This window comes from Solanum tuberosum, unplaced genomic scaffold (assembly GCF_000226075.1).
Source record: "Solanum tuberosum cultivar DM 1-3 516 R44 unplaced genomic scaffold, SolTub_3.0 scf00210, whole genome shotgun sequence".
NCBI classification, from domain to species: Eukaryota; Viridiplantae; Streptophyta; class Magnoliopsida; order Solanales; family Solanaceae; genus Solanum; species Solanum tuberosum.
The window spans coordinates 1,074,175-1,084,361 of record NW_006239135.1 but is presented as its reverse complement, the minus strand read 5'-3'; the positions used below and the strand labels follow the sequence as shown (position 1 = coordinate 1,084,361).

The 10,187-nt window shown below is 25.0% G+C and overlaps 1 pseudogene; it reads right to left on the bottom strand.

Annotated features, from left to right (window-relative positions):
• The window catches only part of LOC102589804 (probable alpha,alpha-trehalose-phosphate synthase [UDP-forming] 9), a 6,485-nt pseudogene extending 5,685 nt beyond the window's left edge, over positions 1-800 (bottom strand).
• Between the last annotated feature and the right edge of the window lie 9,387 nt (positions 801-10,187).

The following is a 10,187-nucleotide window of genomic DNA, read 5'->3' as shown; positions in this document are numbered from 1 at the left end:
TTATGCCTTTGATATTAGCATGAAATTACTGGTACAATTCATAATGTTTTCCAAATTCAGTAAATCTGATTTTAAAGAAACAAAAGTACAACTTATCCTGACTTTGTGCAAAACAACCATTTTATGCTGATTTCTTCATTTCCATAAACCATTTCAAATCCTCCTTGAATTTTAAGTTATCATTCACAAAATCAAGAAATGATGAAACTGGTTCCAAAAAAGTAAAGAATCTTCCAATGAAAAAAAATGGATATTTTCTGTAAGATACAGGATAAAAATCCATTCATTATATCAAGTCGAAATACAAGTACAACCATACAAACAAAAGGAATAAGGATCTAAAAATTAAACTGAACCATTAAAAAATAAAAAAATCTCACCTTAAAATTGTAAACCTCCAAAAAACTCCCAGCAATTTCCGATGAGATATAACAGCAAAATTTCCAAACAGAAAAATTCAAAACCACTGCAAAAATCAAACAAAAAAAACACACCAATCTCTACCGTTTCGTCACCGAACAACATATACACCAATTTCCATATCAATAAACCTCCAAAACATGAAATTCCAGGAAAAATAAACAACATATCATAGAAACGGCGTTTCATATACGGTACCTAAAAGACAAATCCGGTGACCGGGAACACGGTGATGACGTCAGAATCCGACGAATTCAGGAAGCACCAAAGATTATCACACACATGCAGAGAGAGAGAAAGTAACTGTGTGTGTGTGTGTGAAGTTTCAATGGAAGAAAATAGAGAGAGGAGATCAGAATGCAGAGAGAAGAAGAAAACAGGGAAATGGTACAAGTGTTGCTGCAATAAGTACTATTTCTATAAAATACTCACTCTATTCTATATTAAGTTAATATTTTAGGTATTTTTCATTTTTCAAATTAATTAATCAGTTTTCAAAACTATTTTTAGAGTGTTCTTTCAATTTTACCTTTTATTAGTTAGTATTGGAATTAGCAATTAATTAATATTTAGTTATTTTAATTATATATTTGATAATAATTAATAAGGATAAAAATAAAAAACTAGGTTCAATTTATATCTTAATTTACTTTTCTTAAAAAGTATGAAACACCTCAAAAATTAACTTAATATGGAAATGTGTGAGAAGATAAAGTCGAACTTGGCTTAACCATGTTTAACTTATCAAGTAACCATGGTTATCTAACTTTGTGATTTTGTACCTTTATTTAATTTTCTAATTTCTATCCTTACCTAATATTTAAGGATTAGTACTAACTACTAACCATCCAAGAATGTCTTGCATTGAATGGGGTTATTTTTCATTAATGAGAAATTTTGAGTTTAAATTTTTAATAGAAAACACTACTCGACGTGAATTTGAATTAATTGAATTTAGATACAGCTACAAAACGTCGGGTGGAAAATTAAAAAAATTATTACTACTACTCCTTCCGTCTCATTTCATGTTGCATCTTTCTTTTTTTAGCTTGTTTCAGAAAAAGTTACTTAATTATAATTAAAAATAACTTAATTTTAAAATTTCTCTTTAATTTTAATAAAATGATTTACGATCATATAAATAATCACAATTTTTTTTAAATATATATTTTTAAGTATTGTGTCAAGTCGAACGATATCACTTAAAATAGGACGGAGGAAATAGTACTAATTTAGTATTGTTAACTTCTTCCATGCCTTTTTAAAAAAAATTATTGAAAGGTTTTGCCTTTAAGATTTGTCATTTTTCTTTCCTTTGGTGTGGTTGAGAAAGGAGAGGCCTGAGGGGACACATGGCAATTTTAAATGGAATTAGGTAAGATTTTTTACTAAAAATTATGTTAATTAGGAGTTATTTTAAAAAAAAATAATATTTGTTGTTTTATTCAGATTTGTGTGGTGTTCAATCAGAGATGGAGTAAGATTTTTTTAATTTATGGGTTCAGATAGTAATTATTTTAGTATATACTAAAAATAAATTTTTAACCATACAAGGTGTTTGAATCAAGCTATTGTATATTTATATTGATCTATTGAACCCAGATTAATTAGTGTGAATTCTCCCTTTATGTAGGACTTGTTTAAGGAAAAAGTCTCACTACAAAAAATTATTCGTACTCGTTACTCGAACGCTAAATATCTAATTAAGGTCAAACTTTCCTAATTCATCACAAATGACCTTAATTTTTAAGAAGTTCACATAATAATTAATCATATGAGAAAAATCTTAATAGTTATTAAATTAGGTCATTATAACAATATTGCAAAATGCTATTACGGTATATAAGAACTAAATAATGATCAAGCATTATTGAAAAATCTTACTAAGCTTTTTTTATTATTTAATATGCATAAGGGCTAAGGCTATACATATTATCTCATTCAATGCATAAAATACAAGTAAATATAAGCTCTTTTGTTAAAACTTTGGACCACAATTTTCTTTTTACCAAAATATTGTTAACAACCCCACTTAAATAACATATAAGACAACTAGAGCCAAAGAGATACCACTAATAGATAAGGAAAATATTATAAAAAGAAAAACTAAAAATAGCCCAAAAACTTTAAGATTAGAATCTTCATATGGATTTATATAGTTCCTTTATTTTTAACTAAATTAATCAAATGGATTTTTAACCATCTTTTACCTTAAAAAAAAAAGGTCAAACAAAAAGTTAAGAAGCAATATTAGTGGTTTACCAATCCCATGAGAAATCCCTCCACTAATTCTTTCTATGTTTTAGGTGTAGTCAAAGCTGCTCGATGTACAAAATATTTCGTGTTAGTAACATCTGAGAAAAGAAATCGCATTTCAAAGAATATGATATAGATTATAGAAAGTCTATCTTAATATAAGTATTATACTAGTGATTGCTTCCACGACTCAAATATGTGACATATAAATCACATAGAAATAGTTTTACGATTCTTTTATTTATTTTTATAATAAACAATGTTATCGCGTGGATAGTGTAAAAAAAGCTTGCTAGTTGTTTATTGGAGAATGGGTGTACTTCTTCTCTCTTAGCTTATTTTAATCAAATAGGTTTAGGTCAAATGTGGATAAGCTATGACTAATTAATCTTTCCATATGCTTTTCTTGATAGACTCCAACCAATGGGAAAAGTACAAAACAAGATATATTATTTATATATATATTTATTAATACAATATAAGATTAACAAACATCTCAATCAAACACGATAAAGGATATCCATTAATTACATGATCTTTGATTAGTAAAATAGTACATAAATGGCATCCTTAAATTACTTATGGGATAGGTGATTTCCCCCACGCAGAATCATTAAAAGACGCAAGGTATTTTTATATATGTGCAACTAAAAAGTCTAAAATACATATAAAATTATTTGGTATTTTGTTTTTTTAAATCTGAATAGGAGGATATGATGAATTAAATCTTAGAAAAAATCACACTTAATTAAATGTGTATTGAAAGTGACGCTCTAATACGAAAATAGATAAATTAAATCCTTGTTTAGAAATTTTCACAACTTGTCTTTGCATATTCACATTTGTCTTAAATATGCTAAATGTGGGAGAAATTTGCACAAGATGTTAGCTTAACGTTCATAATGAAACTTGAATTTTCAAAGGATAATTAAACATATAGTAAATACTAAAAACAAAAATAACAAGCGCCAAGTAAAATTGAATGAACATAACCTTAAAAATTGGTTTAAAAAAATAGAAACTACTATTATAAAAAATAATTGTAATACTGTATAATTTTTTTATAATATTTATTTTCTTTCGGACAAAAGGTTTTAAATTAGGAATATCATGGACGTGCATTGCAATCTCTCTCAAAAAAAAATACAAGTCATGAAGAGGAGAAGGGCAATTTTTTTTTTTAGTAGTATGAAGAAAAAGTAAAAACTACAACGGATAAGATTTAAATAAATGACAAGCAAAAAAAAAAAAGACAAAGTCCCAAATAATAAGCATAATGGGGAAAGTGCATACACTATAACACTCTGTTTGAATCATTATTACCCATTGTTTCATAATGTATTGTATTATACTCTATTGTACTGTATTGTATAGTATATACAATGTTTGGCTAGACTGTATTGTTTGTTGTTGTGTAATAACATTTTTACTGTATTATAATTTATAAATTTACTAAAATATCCTTAATTATTCTAGGGTAAGAAGTATGCCTAGAATTAAATAAAATAGGGTAAATGATAAAAAAAAAATTATAAAATATTATGTCATGATATAATTGGAAAAATAAATTAAGTAACAATGGGAACACACCAAATCGGTTGTTCCATAAAATGGGGGTTTTCATTGTTACGTAACAACGAAATTTAACAATACAATACAATACATTTTAAGTAACAATCAAAACAAACATTGTAGGTATGATAACGATACAATACAATGAGTAACAATGATCCAAATTGAGTGTAATAATTATGTGAAGAAAAGGTATGCACAATCAATGGAATTAAATGTTAATAACATAAATGAAAGGACCTAAAATACCTATAAACTATTGAAAATGATATAAAATTACTTTTCATCTATCTATTAGCTCCAAAATACACTTCACATCCACTTTTGGATCCAATATTAACACTTTTTTTTAACAGTCATTCATTTAGATAAATTTAATTAAATCTTTAAAGACGTGGCGATCCTCTATTGGTCATATTAAATAAATAAATTTAATTAACAAATCCATCCATTTTTAATTAGACCCACCTCAAATCATATCCACCCGCCCCACATTAACTTAATCCAACCAATCCAAATTCTCCAAAAAAATCTCCATTATCATAAACTATGAAGAAACTTTCTAAAAAACGCACAATTCATCTATCTCCTCCTTCAATTTCTAACCATTTTTCATTTTTACCAATTGCAATTCTCACTCTTGTTGCAGCTTTATTTCAAGAAGATAAGAAATCTTTCGCTTATCTCATTTCTTGCTTTTTCGGCGAGTTTGTCGGCAATCGGAGAACAATCCATAAGTTTAAAACCACCAACCCAACTCCATTACTAGTGAACTTTTTGGCGACTTTTCTAGTAACCGGAGGAGTACCCACCAGAAGTCAGCAACACCTGACTCGGGTTTTGAGAATTCCGATGGTGGTGGTTCGAATAGGTATCGTCGCCGCTTGGCTGACCATTTAATTTCTCTTAGCCGCTACTGTTTCAGCTGCTAAATGGACAACTTATTTATGAAATTTTTAATATTTATGAAGATGGAATCTTGAGCAAAAAAAGAAGAAGAAATAAAAGTGAGTCATCATTGAACAAAAACAGGTCATCTAATGGTGATGTTGGTTCTTCCGCTGAGCTGAAAAAGTCATCATCTGAGTCATCTTTGAACTAAAATGGGTCTGTTTCCAAGTCGGATCATTACCCGGTGGAGGAAGCTTCCAATACTCATGGGCCAGGGCAGGTCTAAGAGGGTGTTTGGATTGGATTAAAAATTGATCAAACTTACTTTTAAATCAGTTTTTGACTTTCTGAAAGTGTTTAGTAAATATGAAAAATAATTTAAAATAAATCAAAAATGACTTAAAATAAGTTGTGAAGTGTTTGACAATGTAAAAAATGACTTAAAATAAGTCAAAAACCAGAAGTAGGTATCCCCTACTCTTTTTTTTTTGATTTAAAAGTCATTTCAGTTTGATTTTTTTATTTTGACTTAAAAACTACTTTTGTTAAGTTAATCCAAACGGGCTCTAATTAGAAATGGATAATTGATTTTATTTATTTAAAATATGACCAATAGAGGATTGCCACGTATTTAAAGATTTAATTAAATTTCTTTAATGAATGGCTGTTAAAAAAGAGAGTCAATATTGGACCCAAAGATGGATGTGAAGGGTATTTTGGAGTTAATATGTGAATGAAGGATAATTTTGTACCATTTTCAATAGTTCAAGGATATTTTAGGCCATTTACCGTAACATATTTTAAATATTTTTGATTAATTTTATATTTATTTTGTTGTTTAATCGTAATATTATTGTTTGTTTTAATAATATGAAGATTGTAAAGAAAAATAAAAGCTTGATAAATTTTTACATCTATTAAATGAAGAATATATTTTTTATCAAATAAGTTAAAATATATTTACTAATAACAAATTCTTCCATTGCATGAAGTTGATCCTTTAATATACAATATATATTTCGGTGTTTCATTCTCCTTAAATTGTCTAAGAAAGATCTCATAATGTGAAATAACATTGTAATACTAAACAAATACATCAGCAAGTGAAATTTATATTAAAAAATATATTTAATAATATAATACCTTAATAGAACTTTCTATCCATTTTTTTTTAAAAACTTCACCCTTTGAATTTCGTTATATCTTCTTATATTTAGTAGAAGAATCATCATTTATTATATTCTACTCCACCTTAATTTGCATCATCGGAGTTTAAGAATAAACATTAAATTTAAATCAAAATAAAAAATCATTGAAAAGTGATAGAAAAAATAATAATAGTATGAAAATCAAAATAAAGTGCAAGAAAATCTTTTTTTTTTTTTTGGTAACCACGAAAAGCTTTTTCACTATAATGTTTTTTGAAATATATTGATAACAATTAAAATAGAGTTGTTATCTTATCATTAAAATTACGTTTGATCGAATTGAATAGTAGAATGAGAAAATATATTACACTAATAACCTTTTAATATTATTAAATGCATTTTCTTTTTAATTGAGTAGTAGATCAAAAGTTTCGAATTAGGATATTAAAATAATATCTTACTCTCTCCTTAATTATTATGGTATTGTAAACATTTATTTTCCTTAAATGGTGATTCATTTTTCATTTACAACTATATTCAATTAATTTCTAATGTATTGAATGTGGTTATGGGATATTGAAATAATATCTTTATCTTTCCTCAATCATAATAAAATTATAATTTACCTTTATTTTCTGAATTGATAATTTTCTTTTAATTCTAAGAACATATTGCTTAACATATCGTATTTAGTATGACAAAAAACGCAAAAATTTGAGAAATTAGACAAATAGTAATCTTAAGTTCTAATTAAAAAATGTCACATCATCGTTTACATATCCAACTTTATATATATAAAAGAGTAAAAAAGAAAATAAAAGAGTTAAAAAGGAAAAAATAAGTGATTTAAAAAAATTATATAACTAACATTAATGTTGAGATGAAGATTAAGGAAAGAAGTGAAATAAATTAATAGTATTGATGATGATAAAATTTAAATAGAACATTTTTTATATTTTATAAATATTTAACATAAAATTTCCAATCTATTAAAACTAAAAATAAATGCTAGAAATAAAAATAAAATCGTGAATTATTAGAATGAGAAAAAATATATTAAACTAATAACCTTTTAATATTATTAAATGCATTTTATTTTTAATTGAGTAGTAGATCAAAAGTTCCGAATTAGGATATTAAAATAATATTTTACTCTCTCCTTAATTATTATGGTATGGCAAACATTTATTTTCCTTAAATGGTGATTCATTTTCCATTTACAACTATATTCAATTAATTTCTAATGTATTGAATGTGGTTATGGGATATCCAAATAATATCTTTATCTTTTCTTAATCATGATAAAATTATAATTTAATCTTTATTTTTTTTGAAATGATTATTTTCTTTTAATTCTGAGAACATGTTGTTTACTATATTGAATGTAATTATAATAAAACATATTGTATTTAGTATGACAAAACAACCCAAAAATTTGAGAAATTAGATAAATAGTAATCTTAGCTTTTAAGAAATGTCACATCATCGTTTACATATCCAACTTTATATTAAGAGTTAAAAAGAAAAAAATAAGTGTATAAATAACATTAATGATGAGATGAAGATTAAGGAAAGAAGTGAAATAAATTAGTAGTATTGATGATGATAAAATTTAAATAAAATATTTTTTATATTTTATAAATTTTTAACATAAAATTTCCAATCTATTAAACTAAAAATAAATGCTAAAAATAAAAATAAAATCGTGAATTAGTAGAATGAGAAAAAAAATATTAAACTAAAAACTTTTTAATATTATTAAATACATTTTATTTTTAATTGAGTAGTAGATCAAAAGTTTCGAATTAGGCTATTAAAATAATATCTTACTTTCTTCTTAATTATTATGGTATTGCAAACATTTATTTTCCTTAAATGGTGATTCATTTCCCATTTACAACTATATTCAATTAATTTCTAATGTATTGAATGTGGTTATGAGATATTGAAATAATATCTTTTATCTTTCCTTAATCATAATAAAATTATAATTTAACCTTTATTTTTCTGAAATGATAATTTTCTTTTAATTTCTAGAACATATTGCTTACTATATTGAATGTAATTATAATAAAACATATCGTATTTAGTATGATAAAAGAATCCAAAAATTTGAGAAATTAGATAAATAGTAATCTTAACTTCTAAGAAATGTTACATCATCATTTACATATCCAACTTTATATATATAAATAAAAGAGTAAAAAAGAAAGAAAATAAAAGAGTTAAAAAAGAAAAAGTAAGTGATTTAAGAAATTATATAAATAACATTAATGATGAGATGAAGATTAAGGAAAGAGGTGAAATAAAATAGTAGTATTGATGTTGATAAAAGTTAAATAAATCATTTTTTATATTTTATTAAATTTTAACATAAAATTTCCAATCTTTTAAACTTTAAAATAAATGCTAAAATAAAAATAAAAATCGAAGTAACAATTATTTTAAAGAAAAATATAACTAAAACTGTCAGAAAAAATTGATAAGAATAAATTAGTATCTATTACTAAGAAAGGTGTCACTACATTTTCTATTTTAACTTTATTGTTACATATGGATAGAAACTTTTAGAAGAAGAAATGATTCAAAAATTTTAAAAATAATGATTCCTTAAATGGTGATTCCTTTTCTATTTATCTCTCCTTAATCATAATAAAATTATAATTTAACCTTTGTTTTTGTGAAATGAGAATTTTCTTTTAAGTCATACAACATATTAATTAGTATATTGAAGGTAATTATAATAAAACATGTTGTATTTAGTATGATAAAAGAATACAAAAAATTGAGAAATTATATAAATAGTAATCCTAGCTTCTAAGAAATGTCACGTAAAAAATGAAGATTATCTTATATAACAAAATGATATAAATTAAATTAATGATGAAATGAGGACTAAGGGAAGAAGTAATAAAATAAATTAATAATAATATTGATGATGATAGGAGTTCAATAAATCATTTTTTATATTTTATAAATTTTCAAATATAAAATTTTCAGACTTTTAAAATTTAAAAATGCTTAAAAAATAAAACTAAAAATAAAAATCGATTCAACAATTATTTTAAGGAAAAAATAACAAAAAATGTCAGAAAACATTGATAAGAATAAATAGATATATATTGCTAAGAAGGATGTCACCCCACATTTACTATTTTAGCTTTATTATTACAAATAGATAAAAACTTTAAGAAGAAAAATTATCCAAAAAAATTAAAAATGACAAATCAATTATGTAAAAATACATATGTAATTCTTATAAAGTTATAATAACTAATTTCTTGAAATAAATAATTAAAAGGAAGAAAAAAAGTAATTAAGAAAATAATATATATATATATATATATATATAACTGATTACCGCGCGGTTATCTTTAATCTAGCTTGTTAATATCCGAAAAATAATTTCGAAAAGAAATACATACAAATTCATATAATTTGATGACTGTATGGAAGGTAGTCCTTTTACCCAAGCAAGGAGCATGTCACAACTTAAATACGTATTGTTAATGAGCCCATGTGTCTAGTAGTTCTAACCGGGTATGAGGCGCCCTTTTAACTCATTTGCGGGCTAAGATCATGGCTGACTAGACGGAGTCACTAAGACAAAGTCATTAACATGTTGTATTTAAATCCGACTGTACCACCATCTTGGAACCAAGTCAAGAAATTATAAGGAATTTATGCATATTTAGATAAAGTCTAGATCTTTCATGGTAGATATATAATCGAAGTTAGTTATCCGGCATAGATATAGATCTTTAGCCGATCATAAGACTTGAATCAAGAAGAGTAGTAGAAAGTAAACCGAAAGAAGAATTACCTTAGAAACAATCTTTATTCTCCGGCCAAAGTCCGGGCAAGCTCACAGTACTTTACAATACAAGAGAGAGAGAGAGA